The sequence below is a fragment of the Narcine bancroftii genome, chromosome 12 (assembly GCF_036971445.1).
Source record: "Narcine bancroftii isolate sNarBan1 chromosome 12, sNarBan1.hap1, whole genome shotgun sequence".
Lineage (NCBI taxonomy): Eukaryota > Metazoa > Chordata > Chondrichthyes > Torpediniformes > Narcinidae > Narcine > Narcine bancroftii.
Genome location: NC_091480.1, coordinates 89,673,509 through 89,687,901, shown reverse-complemented (window position 1 = coordinate 89,687,901; position 14,393 = coordinate 89,673,509). Strand labels below are relative to the sequence as shown.

The 14,393-nt window shown below is 42.2% G+C and overlaps 1 long non-coding RNA gene across 1 annotated transcript in view; it reads left to right on the top strand.

Moving 5' to 3' along the window:
- Positions 1-799: 799 nt before the first annotated feature.
- The window catches only part of LOC138747400 (uncharacterized), a 53,648-nt gene continuing 40,054 nt past the window's right edge, over positions 800-14,393 (top strand). The window contains exon 1 of the long non-coding RNA XR_011347476.1: positions 800-885. This is a non-coding gene — a long non-coding RNA (uncharacterized lncRNA). The remainder of the gene's footprint in view (positions 886-14,393) is intronic.

Genomic DNA, 14,393 nt, shown 5'->3' with positions numbered 1-14,393 from the left:
ACAACATACAAAGTGCCGACTGCTTTTAAGCTGGACTTCAAAGGCAATGGGATTTCGGTTTATCAAAACATGCTTTGGAAAATCGTACTAAATTCCTCCTTTTATAAATGCGTCGCTTATTCCTTGCCTGGTGGGAGCGAGGTATTCACCTCATGGCAGATAGGACAGGTTCATCATGCATAAACTCACAGAACACCAGTGGTATTGCTAAAGGCATTGTGTTCCTCCCTCCCTACCTCCTCCCAAACATTGTGTGACTAACTTAATATCACACATCAGTCTTGACACATGCCAGCAATGAATAGAATTCATCCCATGGTATAACATTACAAATGAATGCATGTTGTGGTGGGGGGGGGGGGGGGTGGCGGGAGAGAGGAAAATGGAAGAGTGAACATGATCCAACCTGCCTGTCAGTGAGGAATAAAATTGGAGCACGTGTTTTTTTTTGGCACAGACTACATAAATGGAATTTAGCCCTGTGTTTATCACCATTTGAATTGGAACAAGCTTAACATAATCCGACTGTCAACAAACTGAAGGGGTTGCAGTCAGACTTATGTTTTGCATTCTACCTAACTTCATTCTGACTTGGAGACAATGGAAAGACAAGGTTACCTTACCCAGCAATTTCATTTAAAATAGTCTCTATGTCTATGACATAGTCTCTATGTCTGATTCACGCTGCTATTGGGTTGGGTACTCAGTCTTCCAACTGTTTTCTGTAGGAAACAAGCAAATAGAGAAGTAAAATGCAGAAGTCTGCAGACACTGTGGTTGAATTAAAAACACAACGCTGGAGAAACTCAGCAGGTCAAACAATGCGCTTTGCATAACAGCAATAAAGTACATAGCCAACGTTTGGAGCTTAAGCCCTTCATCAAGGTATGGAAAAATGTTGGCAGGGACCCAAACAAAATGGTGGGAGTTGGGGGGGAGGGGTGGTAGGAGGTGGAGCATGGTCCCAAAGGCAGGAGGTAATAGGTGGATAAGGGAGGAAGGGCACACCAGGAAGTGGTGGAGTGGGGGGGGGGGGGTGGGGGGGAGGCTGGCTTGGTGAATGGAGAGGGAAGGGGAAAAGCAAACAGGGAAATGCTAAGGGACAGCAATTTTAATGAAATTTGAAGTATAACTGAAAATATTAGAAAGACTCCACATATCAGTCAAAACCCCTGAAAAATGAAAGGGTTAATGGTTCAGGTCAATGAGCAAAAGTGAATAATGAGGCAACTTTAAAGCTGCAGGGGAAATGGGGAGAGCAGTGGTAGGGTGAAGACATCAAAGGTACAGTGCAGCAGAAGGTCGTGTCAGCTGAAAGAGGGCAATAATGATATGTCTGGAGGAGGTATGGACAACAAGAGACAATAGCTGCTTTCAGGTGGAATAGCTGAGAGAATGCAGCTCCAGAGCCGGCTGCGGGTGTGTGCGAAGCGACATTCAGGTGGCAGCGTTGAAGGCGTTGTTCTGGCACCTGAAAGGTCTGCAGCGGGGAAAGGCTGTAGTCCCGCCTGCTTTCAGGTGCCATGGGGGAGTGCTCAGAAGCGGAGAATACACCTACCTGAGGAGGGTTGGGTAAGTGCTCCTTGGGTCAGGGTTCTCTGCTTTCAGGTGGCCTCCCAACAGCTGCATTCGGGTATTTTAGGCGGCTTTATGTTGGGGTATTCTGGCCATCTGAAAGCGGCTACTGAAAGTGGATTGCACAGAGGCACAATGGAGCTACTGTCTCACCATAATAGTGACTAATCTTTAATTTTTTTTAAATTTAGAAATGCAGTTGTGACAGATTATGTTGTGCTTGTATATAGATATATTTTTGAGAGATAAATTGGGGCAGGTTTTTTAATGTAGATCACATACAAACACTTTAAAACAGATCTTATTTAAAATACTGGAGCTCTGCTCATGCTAGACAAGACGGCTTCAAGAGCCATTGCAAAAGCTTTGGAGAGTGCCCAAGAGATGTCACTAATGGATTTTGTTTACAAAAAGGCAACAGATGAAAGAACTCATCGGAGCCGCAGGCTGTCTGGAGTGGAACTTGCTGTTCTGAGAGAGTCTGGTGGTTTTGCAAGCAGAGAGAGTAAAACAGGCTTTTTTTCTCTCAAAGAGAGAGGGAATTCAGTTCTGCAGTTTTACAGTTCAGAGCAGCTGGGACTGAAACAGGAAAAGCTTGCAAACTTGTGGAAAAACCCCATTTGGAAGACGGGTTGTGAGTGGTTAGTTCAGCCTGGTCAAAGTCCTTGTGGTTCATACAAGAGGAGAGGATTGGCTGCCTAATGTTTCACTTGAAATAAAAGAAACGAAAAGGAATTCTGTGGTGACCTGAAAGAAAGAGGTTATCATCTGGAGAACCCTGAAGGGGCAAGAACAGGTGCGCTTACTGATGTAAACTAGTGCAAAAAAACAACATTGCTTTGGGACACAGATCCTTTACAATGTTCCCAGCCTCAAGGTTATGGTTATATTCACAATTCCACTGACTCCAGAAGAGAGAGGATTATTGGGTTTGGTATTGTGACAGAGTATATAGATATGTTTTTGGGGGGATAAATTGGGAAAGGTTTGTTCGAGTAGGTCACATACATACACTTTAAAACAGATCTTATTTGAAATACTGGAGTTCTGCTAATGCTAGACATGTCAGGGCCTCAGAGATTTTGCAAGAGCTTTGAAGAGTGTTCAAGAGACTTAACTAATAGATTGTTGTTTACAAAAGGCAATAGATGAAAGAGTTTGTTGTATGGCAGTGGAATGCTCCAATTGCAGGAAATCTGGCAGAACCCAAATGTCCTTGATGATACCACCTGCAAGAGGTGGATCCAGCTTCAGCTCCTTACAAACCGAGTTGGGGAACTCCAGATCATTTGGGAGGCAGACAGGTTGATAGATAGAAGCTATAGGGAGACAGTCACACCTAAAAGGCAAGAGGCAGGTAACTGGGGGATTGTTAGGAGAGGCAAGGGGAGTAGGCAATCAGTGCAGAGTGCTCCTGTGGCTGTTCTCCTCAAGAGTAAGTACACCATTTTGGATATTGTTGTCCGGGACAATTGACAAGGGAGAGGTCATAGTGGACAGGTCTCTGGCACAGAGTTTGGCCCTTCAGCTAAGAAGGGAAAGGGGAAAAAGGAGGAGAGGACTAGAGATTGGTGATTTGATAGTTAGGTAGGAGGTTCTGTGAACATGATCGAGAATTTATGCTGCCTCTCAGGTTCCAGGGTCAAGAACATTTCAGATTGTGTCCACAACATCTTTAAGCAAACCTCCCCACCAGGATATTAGTCCCTCTCCAGTTCAGGTGCTGCCTGCCTTTTTTTGTACAGGTCAGACCTTCCCCAGTGATCCACAAATCTGAACCCTGGCTCCCTGCACCTTTTCTTTATAGCCACGCATTCATCTGCCACAAACTTCCTATTCCTACCCTCGCTGGTAGGAATCCTGAGATTACTATCCTTGTGGTCTTACTTTTCAGCTTCCTTCCTAACTTCCCATATTCCCTATTCAGAACCTCATCTGCACTCCTATCTACATCATTGAGGACCACGGCATTGGCTGCTCACCCTCCCACTTCAGAATGCAGTGGACTCGATTGGAGTCGGTCCTGACCCTGCCGTCTTGGAGGCAACATCATTTGGGGAGGTGGGGGGTCCTGGATCTCATTGTACCTGTTCATATCAGGGGTAAGTTTTTTGCACTGAGTTGTGGGGGCCTGGAATGTATTTCTGGGGGTAGTAATGGGGGCTGGAACAAGAGGGGTATTCAAGAGATTCTTAGACAGGCACATGGATGAAAGAGCCATAGAGGCTATGAGGTAGTTCTGAGAGGTTTAGTTTTTGTTTTAAGGGCCTGTACTGTTCAATGTTCAATACCCCTCGGCTTCCCATTCCTAAGGTAAACAATAAGCTCCTTGGTTTTGGTGATGTTGTGATTTATACAAATCAGCAGACCACTCAGACTTTGCCCAGGCCTTATTGAATCCACCCGTAGGATACTCAGCGGAGAGAGGAAGGCAATTCTCTGTCCGGTGGGTGAGTTCCCGTAACATCTCAACACTGGCTGTAAAGATCAGGAAACCTCATGGTCTCAGGTTGAACATGAACAACAAAACCCACAGTAAAAACACAAAAATGCCGAGACGTCCGTTATATTTAAATTTAATCATGCAGAACAGTAACAGGCTCTTCTGGCCAACAAGCCTGTGTCACCCAAATACCCCAATTAACCCAGAGGGTTTGAAGGGTGAGACCACCCGGAGGAAACCCAAGCAGATATGGGGAAGACCTGCCAACCCCTTACAGACAGCGGTGGATTCCAACCCGGGTCGCTGGCGCTGTAATAGTGTTGCGCTAACTGCGACGGCCTGCGTGACCTGTTGAGTTCCTCCAGCAATTTTGTGTTTTCCCTACCATCGCAGCGTCTGCAGACTTTCGTGTTCCACTCCTCTTAATGTTTAGCTTTGTACTTGGAAAGGGTGCTGCAGGTAAAAAATGTGTGTCACATGAGGGCGAGTGGGGAATGGGTGGCAAAGTATCTTTCCCAACACCACAAATAGTTAGGAAATATGACTGTTGCTTCCTTAACAAACTTAATTTTGAGGGTGATTTGATGGTGTCCTTTGCTTGAAGCAGGTGGTGTTGGAATCCTCATGAGAAATAAACCTTGTCCACCATAGTATAATTGTTACACATTTGTTTGTCCAAAGGCCTTCTTGGTCAGAGCAATCAGTAGAAAGCGCTTCTGTAGCTGAAGTCCCATCTTCACGTTAAAGAAATCAGAACAACCTTGGTGTCTGATAAGAACAAGAAACTATCTGACAGCTTCAGTCAATGAAAGTGAAATTATATATCACTCCAGCTCCATGGTCTTTTGCGTGAGTGTGGCACTTGGGATATCTGAAAGAAAAGTAAGATACGCTTATCGTTGTTGAAGTTCAAACATCTCCGACCTTGGATACCCTCATGAGAGCTTTGTTCCATGAACAATCTTCTCTGGAGTTCAGAAGTGAGGCTGATGAATGCATCTTGTTCAAGCTGAGGTAACACAAGTGTACTAAATAAGAAAAATAAAACCTTAATAACTTCCTGGATGCAGCCACTTGGATGCTGATTAAGTGTAATCGCTAGACAAAGCAACGTGCATCAACGACCAATAACAATGAGTGATCAATAGTTTAGTGGTGGTGATAAATTAAACCATTATCACATGAAGCAATATGTGGATAACATTCAAGGCCTGGGCGGGGGGTTAAATGATTCCAATGTCAGGCATTGACCATCTTCAAGGAAAGGAAAGAAAATGCAGGTCTCCCTCCTGAACGTGCAATTGCATCATCAACGTTAAGTCCCCAAGCATCGAGGTACAATCAATTATTATTTCTCAGAAGCACAGCTAAATCGGCCATTTCTGAGCAGTGGTGAAAAGAGCTGGTCAGAATCAAGAAGGAAGGCTCAATGTCATCCAGGAATGGGGCCCTTATGTGTAAACCACTGCCATCCAGTGCACTGTCCAGTTGAGCCAGCACACTGGGGATGCAGGCTCAATGTCATCCAGGAATGGGGCCCTTATGTGTAAACCACTGCCATCCAGTGCACTGTCCAGTTGAGCCAGCACACTGGGGATGCCAAGGCTCAATGTCATCCAGGAATGGGGCCCTTATGTGTAAACCACTGCCATCCAGTGCACCGTCCAGTTGAGCCAGCACACTGGGGATGCCAAGGCTCAATGTCATCCAGGAATGGGGCCCTTATGTGTAAACCACTGCCATCCAGTGCACCGTCCAGTTGAGCCAGCACACTGGGGATGCCAAGGCTCAATGTCATCCAGGAATGGGGCCCTTATGTGTAAACCACTGCCATCCAGTGCACTGTCCAGTTGAGCCAGCACACTGGGGATGCCAAGGCTCAATGTCATCCAGGAATGGGGCCCTTATGTGTAAACCACTGCCATCCAGTGCACTGTCCAGTTGAGCCAGCACACTGGGGATGCCAAGAATGACTGAGAGTTTATTGTCATGTGCATAAGTAGATTGGACAGATGCACCAGCATTCTTATTTGCTGCAGGCAAACAGGTTTGTAATATACACCAATTACAATTGTCAAAAAACAGTAATCATAATATGCTAAAGAAGAAAAAGGAGAGAAAATAAATATTCACAGTGTAATAGGAAGTGACCTCACCTGTCAATCAAGGGTTAGATCTGCCCACAGGTGAGGCTGATGTGTGATTGGTCCTCACAGGTCATGTGAATTGAAAATGCCCACTATGGGGTGCAGCTGCTCTTTTTGCTACTCCCTTAAGGCCATTGCTGAGCTTCAGGGTGCTTGCCACGTGAGGGCTGACTGTGATGAGTCCTGAGTCATGGGCAACACTGGAGACCAGGTTCGTATGTATATACTTGTTAGTTGTGATTAGGTTACTGTTTACTCGTTTAGTTACTCAGTTGACTGTGCCTGTGGATGGTGGGCACTGTAAGGTTAACGCTCGTTTAGTTACTCGGTATACTGTGCCTGTGGGTGTTGGGCACTGTAAGGTTGACGCTTGTTTAGTTACTCGGTATACTGTGCCTGTGGGTGTTGGGCACTGTAAGGTTGACGCTTGTTTAGTTACTCGGTATACTGTGCCTGTGGATGGTGGGCACTGTAAGGTTAACGCTCGTTTAGTTACCCGGTATACTGTGCCTGTGGGTAGTGGGCACTGTAAGGTTTAACTTTTGTTTCATAATTGGGAGTTCAGCTTGTTTAGCAGTTATTTACTTGCATTGGATTGTGATTTTTTTTGTGTGTGTGCACGCGCGCACACTTTGTGAATTCCACTATCTAAAGACTGTAGTTGAATGCTAATGTGTCCATCCTCAATTCTCTTTGAACTCCTTGAAGCTATTCTGAACACAACACACAGTTGCAGTTAGTGCAAGAAAGTGACATTTCATTGGTGCACACAAATCTTTGGGAGGTTCCGGAGTAGTTAATGGTTAGGGTTTGCATAGTATAGGGAGGTTCAAGAACCTGATAGGTGTTTTGGGTGGCAGTGGGGTATGGAATACTGTTCTTGAACCTGAAGGTGTTGGTCTTCTGTACCTTCTGCCTGAAGGTTGTAGAGATTGGGACCAGGATGGTGGGGATCCTTTCCGAATGCTGGGTGCCTTCTTGAGACAGCCTTGCAAAGTTGGCCAGCTTTGTCCTTCTGGAAAGAATTTCTTTGTGCAGTTTGGGTCACCAAATTAGAGGAAGGTGATATCGAGAGAGTGCAGAGAAGCTTCACGAGAATGTTGACAGGATGTCAGGGTTTGAGTGACAGAGAAAGGTTGAGCAGCCTGGGGATTTTTTTTCTCTGGAGCGTAGAAGATTGAGGGGGGATTTGATGGAGGTGTTCAAGATTTTAAAATGGACAGAGAGAGTCAACGTGGATAGGCTTTTTAAATTAAGAGTGGGGGATATTCAAACCAGAGGCCATGGTTTGAGATTGCAGGGGGAAAATTATGAGGGGAAATTTCTTCACACAAAGGGTGGTTGGGATGTGGAATAAGCTTCCAGCAGAGGTGGTTGAAGCAAGGAGGTTATTTACATTTAAGGAAAGACTGGATAATTACATGGAGGGGAGAGGATTGGAGGGGTATGGACCAAGTGCTGGTCAGTGGGACGAGGAGGGTGGGGATTTGTTCCGGCATGGACTCGTAGGGCCAAACTGGTCTGTGCTGTATATGGTGATGTGGTGGTGGTGGTGAGGCACTGTCTCACAGGTAAGAAAAGTAAGTCCTTGGAAATAACATCACCACCTTCTGGCATTGGGAGATAAATGCCAATATTAACAGTGATACCATATTCTATTTTTTTTCCACATAAAAAAGACGAATTCCACAAGGTTTTATATAGTTTCAAGACAGTGTTTTAAGTTTTCAAGCAATTATCCAGCAGTACCCTGAGTCATGTTGAAAAATTATCCATATAATTTCTCAAAAATGTCAGGAGTTGACGTGATGAAGTAATAACGCAAAATCAACTGTCCATTATCTCAAAATATATTCATATCTTTTAAGACAATTTTAAAAATACAACAGAAGCTTATCGCATGAGAACACACAAGCAGCACAATATTTATTCAATTTCTTCCTCTGTGCCACTCAATTTAAATACTTCCCTCAAGTAAAACACAAGTCCGCAGACACCGTGACTCATACTTCGATGAAGGGCTCGATCCTGAAACATTAGTCATGTATCTTTATCTTTGCCATATAAAGGGCACTGTTTGACCTGCTGAGTTTCTCCAGAGTTGTGCTTTTACTTCCGTCAAGGATTTGCATGCACAGCCATTCCAGATATCGCTGGAATCTCTAAGTAAGGCCAGGTCCATATTTGTACCTGCATTTCTTTTAGTATAGCTGACTAGATCAAAGATTTCAGTAACTTAGAGTAAGGAAATTCCAACATTATTACCCAAGGCAATCATGGGAGGTTTTTTGTGTCTTTTTGATGTGATTATGAATGACAGATATTGCTAGGAGGGGTTTGCTCCACTATGTTTGGCTTTTACTTATAAGGCACAACCCAATTATGTTAAGTATCTGTTCAATGAAAATCATACAATTGAGCATGTAATATTTTCTTTGCAATGGATAATAATTTGTTGTTCATTTTCAGTTCTGGTTAAAGAAGGGGAATAAAAAAAGAGAAGCTATTTTGTGCTATTTACATCCCTAGGATCTATTAAAGTGTTTTAATTTGGATGTACTAGAAGCATAGAATAAAGCATCAAAATACTCCTGTGAATAATGACAAATTGACCTGTGTTAATAGTGCTACCTGAATAATAATTGTTGGGCATAACATTGCAGTGAATCTTTTATAGCCATTTGAACAGACAGATGGGGCCTCATCTGAAAAACATACCTCGAGCACTATGGGGAAATGTCAGCCTAGATTATGCGCTCAAGAGCGGGACTGAACCTATTTTGGTGAAATTTGGCACACAACATAACTTTGCATTAGGTTACCTTTGAGCTTATTTGTCCAAGAATTCAGTCAGCAAATGGAAAAACTAAATTTCATAAAATAATGTGATGTCTTTATTAATAATTGGCTTTGGAGTTCAAGAGCTCTTACTAAACAGTGCTGATCCTCATGGTAATAATAGAATTGGACCTGGCACCGGGGCCAATGGTCATCATATGAGAAACCAATTCTAATGGTTTGTATGAATGTAAGCGAAAGAATAAAGTTTATTTTCATAGGTGAATACAATGTACAGATGCAATTAAAATCTTATTTGCTGCTGTTTCCTGGGTTTATAAAACACAAAATGCATAACAATACATGAGAGAGAGAAAAAAGAAATAATATGAAAGGTCCATCATGCAACTTTGGTAGCTTTGAAGCAGCGTTAAGGTAAGAAAGTACGGGGAGGTTCAAGAGATTGGTCTTGTGAAAAATTGAGCTGCTTCGTAAACTGCTTTATTAATCTATCCCACCATCCAGTCTCCATAACCCAGTCCCCTCCTGTCCACCTGTCATCTGTCCTCGTTATTTCAGACTTGGTGAGGTTTACAATCCTCATGTTTTTTTACAACGACCATTCAATGGAACAAATATGGCATCTGAGGTAGTGATCAACCATCAGGGGCGGAGGGGAAATTAGATGTTGGATTCAGTGGAGAGGCCGCAGGACACCCCTAATCCCAGAGAGGCAGGGTCTTTGGGAACGAACACTAAGAAGTCCACTTAAAAGACCCAACAGGGACCTAACGGATGCTTCAGTTTTTGACAGTATATTAAATAATGTTAGGTCCATTAACAAGTGGTGTAGCAGGCCTGAAATCTCTGGATAAAGGCAAATTCAGAGTGCAGGGACTAGGCCTTGTTTGTGAGCTTTATATGCACAGAGGTTTTTAGTGAGTGCTGTTAAAGCATGCACTTTACATGGCTGGTCAAATTTGCTGAAATTGCACTTCACGGGGGAAAAAAATGTAATCGGTCTTCTCATTCAAGTTTCATTCATTTAATGCACCAAAATTTTGCATTATGCAAAGAATTTCTCGACATGAATTTCATAAAAATTCAAATCAGTTTTCTACACTCAGCCTGGAATGGGGAGCAGGTGGAAGCAGATAGGATAGAATGTTTAATAGGCATTTGGACAGATACGTGAGCAGGCAGGGATGCAGCTGATGTGCAGCAGGTTTTGATTGGCGTTATCCTTGCTGAGGACATTGTGGGGCCGAAGGACAGTTCCTCTGCTGTACCATTCCATGTTCAATGTTAAGCTAATTTCAATTTTGTGCTTTGAACAAGGAAAGATAAAAGCCCAGAAATTCATAGAGCTGAGATGCATTTAATCCGATCAAGTTAGAGAGAATAACTAAAGAGCAGAAACCCAGCGGGAGTTGGAAGGAAGCAAATGTCGCAACAGTTTTTTTTTTAAATTCTACATATCATTAACAAAGAGTGAGTGGGAGGATATATAAATGAAGTGAAAGCTACCAGTTTGAGTAAACTGCAATCTAGATGAATAAACATGTGCTTTGTGACCTTTGACTTGCTGCTTTCTTCAGTCTTCCCCTTGCAGTACATTTCTAGGCTTGTATTTCAGGTAACCTATTTTTATCCGGAAAGAAGGAAAATCTAAAACCTTTACACTGCCATGGGGTGGGTAGGCTGAAAAGTTTAGAACCACCTGCTTTGGTGATTTGCATTCTCCACCAAATGTATAATGGGTATTATTGTTACCTGTTGGTTGTTCAATAGCCAAGAGTGTGTCTAATGCCATACAAATTCTGTGTGCCAAACAAGTGGCTACTTTAATGGCATTAAATTAGCAATGCCAAGCATACATTCTACTGGACAGCTGGAAATCTTAGGGTGACTGTCAATACAATTCAGGGATTTCAATTTTAAACGATGTTCCTTCAGACTAAATTTTGTTGTAATAGGCTTTGTGCGCAAAGGCCAGATTATATTAAATTCTGGCAAACATTCCCTCATAATGTAATATAAACTGCACAGGAATATTGTGAGATGTAGGTCCACGAATGACCATGTATTATCAAAAGGATGAAAGGTGCAAAATCTCAGTTGTCCTTCAGAGTCTGTATACAGTAAAAATCCTAAAATTCTGACTGCTCTTGGAGTGGGTCAGTCTGGATTTTCCAGATTCTTGGGCACAACCCCACGTAAAGAATACATGTACATAATAATGCATGCACACACGGCCATAATGTATGCACACATGTATGCACAAAATGCATGCACACAAAAACTGAGAGTTATCAAGAAGTCCGGATTATTGGGCGGTCCGGATTTCAGCCGAGAATTTCCAAGAAGTCCGGATTCTTGGGCGGTCCGGATTTATGTCATCCAGATTTTTGGGCTCGTAGCTGCATTCCAAACATTTGTAACAACGCCACCCGCTCAAGAAATTCCACAAGAGTCCTCCAGGATACTGAGCTGATTCCACTCTTCATAATCTGCCACCATTCTGGAGACAGCTGTCAGAATTTATCAAAGTTAGTGTCTTACTTGGGTATTCAGTTGAATAATATGCTTAAATGCCTCTGGGATTTAGGTGGAGGACGAGCCTGAGGCCAGTTCACACAAAAAAGCAAAGCATTAAATCCTTTGGAATGTAGCTAAGCAGGCTTCATGTTCTCAAAGGCCTAAGGCCGCGCTCTATCTCAGAAGAAACGACCTAACTAAACCGGCCCCCTTTCTACTTCGCCTGGAACACAGATGCTAATTTTATTTTCTTTTCGCAGCATAAAAAGTGGTGGTGTGATTGCAATCTTAGTAAGAAGCTTAAGAAGGTAAGTATTGACTGAGTTAGACTAAAGCTTATAAGGATGCAAAATCCTGTTAACAGTTTATCAAAATAATTACCTTCTACCTTAAAAAGAAATTGCAGAAATTACATGTTGACACTAATACAAAAATGTAATTGTGTTTCATTGTTTTCTACTTGGTTAAAAAAATACTTCCTCTGTTCCATACAATCAAGCTTAGTTTGAAAGAGGACTGTAATGTTGATGAAAGCAGCATTACTGTCTCAAAATTCAATCACATAATCCAAATTTTGTTTTTGGTTTTATTCAATTTAAAATGAATTTTCATTGAATAAAACACAAAAATAATCATTAATATACCATTTGGCTTCATGAATCAGGATTTGCTAGTTTTTAAATCAGGTTGTGTACCTGTCTCCATTCACATTGGTAACACATGGGATTGTGTCATTCCCTGTGTTATGTTCCTTATGCAGGCAGCACTGTGGGGAAATGAATGTACATGGGTTATGATCACTTGTAAGATAACTTGGTCTTCACAATGGAGCATTGGTTTAGGACTGTTGGATGGTAATACCCATGTTAATCTTTTGTCCTTCTGGCCCATTGCTCAAAGCTCTTAATTCTCTATCTTGTTGTCTCTTAACTCTACCATTTAACCAATCACTGGCCCCAAACCACAGCATTAACACTCTTTCGCCCCCTACCTATCCCCCCCCCACACCCCCTACCCCGCTGGACCCAACTCCTCTTCCAGACCTGCCTGGAATCTCTGCTTCTAAACGTTGGCACTTCCTCCCAACTCATTCTTTGCTTACAACCAGGCCACTTCAATCTTCGTGCCTCTCCCGCATCCCTGATGATGGGCTCACCAGATGACCATCTCTGGCCATTTACATTTACCTGGCACCAGTCCTTTCCCTCCGATGATCCACCAGACCCAGCCTTTCTCCTGAGTGCCGCATTTTCAAATTCAATGCAGCATTGCTGTCAGAGAGCAGCACCAATCATCCAGGATCCACATCACACAGGACATGTTCTGATCTCACTGGAAAGGGGTGCAGGCGCCACAAGACTCATACCAACAGATTCAGGAATAGTTGCTACCCCTTCACCATCTGACTCCTGAAAATCAAATTCAATCAGAGACTTTGCACATTATTTATTAATGAATATTCATTTTCTGATTTGTACGGATTATTTGCCCTACCTTCTTTGTGACACTTCTCTCATTTGGATACATATCCTTTCTTGAGTACAGTTTCTGTTGGCACTATTGGATAAGTAGAAACACTTGGCCCACACAAAAAAGAATGTCCGGTTTGTATGTGATGTCATGTACAGTATATAATAAATCTATCCTTTGTTCTTTGATGTCCAGTGCCTATGGCCCTGCTACGAACAAGGGGTTTCTTGAATGAAACACCATTATTGCCCAACTATAATGCCCATTTGTTGCATTCATTTTGGAGCAATAGCATTTCTGGACCTCTGCATTTTGTTGCAGGCATCAGTGATAAAATGCAATTTCAAGTTAATGTAATTTGAATGTCCTATTATAAAAGGCATCCATTCAATTAAGGTACAGGAATACCCAGGTTATCCAGTGTAAAGTATGCAATGAAATGTGGAAGTTAAACATGAGGCAAGACCTGTTTTGTTCACCATGCATGCCGATATTAATTGTTTAATTCTCCCATTAATTAGAAAGCAATTACATTGATTTATTGCATCTGGCTTACATAAACTACATTCATCACCCTGTCTTGGCATTAAATTACATTTTTTGTGTAATTATAGTATTACATGACAAGTGCAAGTGTAGTTCTGCTTCATTATCCCATGGAAATGACTGGCACATATATATGAATTGCTCAAATATCCCATTTTGCTTGTAATTTCTCCAAGAAGTTCTAAAACTAATGAAATTTCAAATATTTTAAATCAATGTTATTTCAAGTACCATCTATGAGCCGCACTGGTGCCATGTCTCTCTCTATCATTTCACTCTGACGATATTTTTAATTACACTGGGGCTGTGTGTGAAGACATTGGAATGATAGATGGCATATTCACTTCCAGCTTGTGGAAGAGTTGCGTACATTCTTTCTAGAAGGACAATCCTAATGAATGCTGCATTTATCTGTGTGAAGATTTGTTAAGTTGAGAAGGAGAGTGGAAATGACAACAGTGTATCTGAATTACCAACTGAAATATTCCATTTATTGCTTGAACCAGGGATGTGAGTGGCATCAAGGTGTAAATTCCATGTTGTCTATGAAGAGAGCAGGCATAAGTGCTCAAATTAATTCTTATAATTTTAAAGTTTATATTTGGATCATCTGAAGGTAGAGAAAAGGCTGTAGAAACTCTAAATATTACATCAAAATGGAAACATTATGTTCCTTCAAATCAAAGTGTACCCACTCCATTCAATTTTCCTCTGCTTTGTTCATTTGGAATGAAAGGCAGCAAATGAGAGCAGTGTTCTTTCTAATTAACCAGTGTGAAGATATAGTCTCAGTTTCAAATTACACAATCGTGATGTAAATTATTGACACTATGGATTATCTGGCTAGGCTGCCAAATAATATGTTTAACAACAGTTCCTGTAATTGTTACAAACAT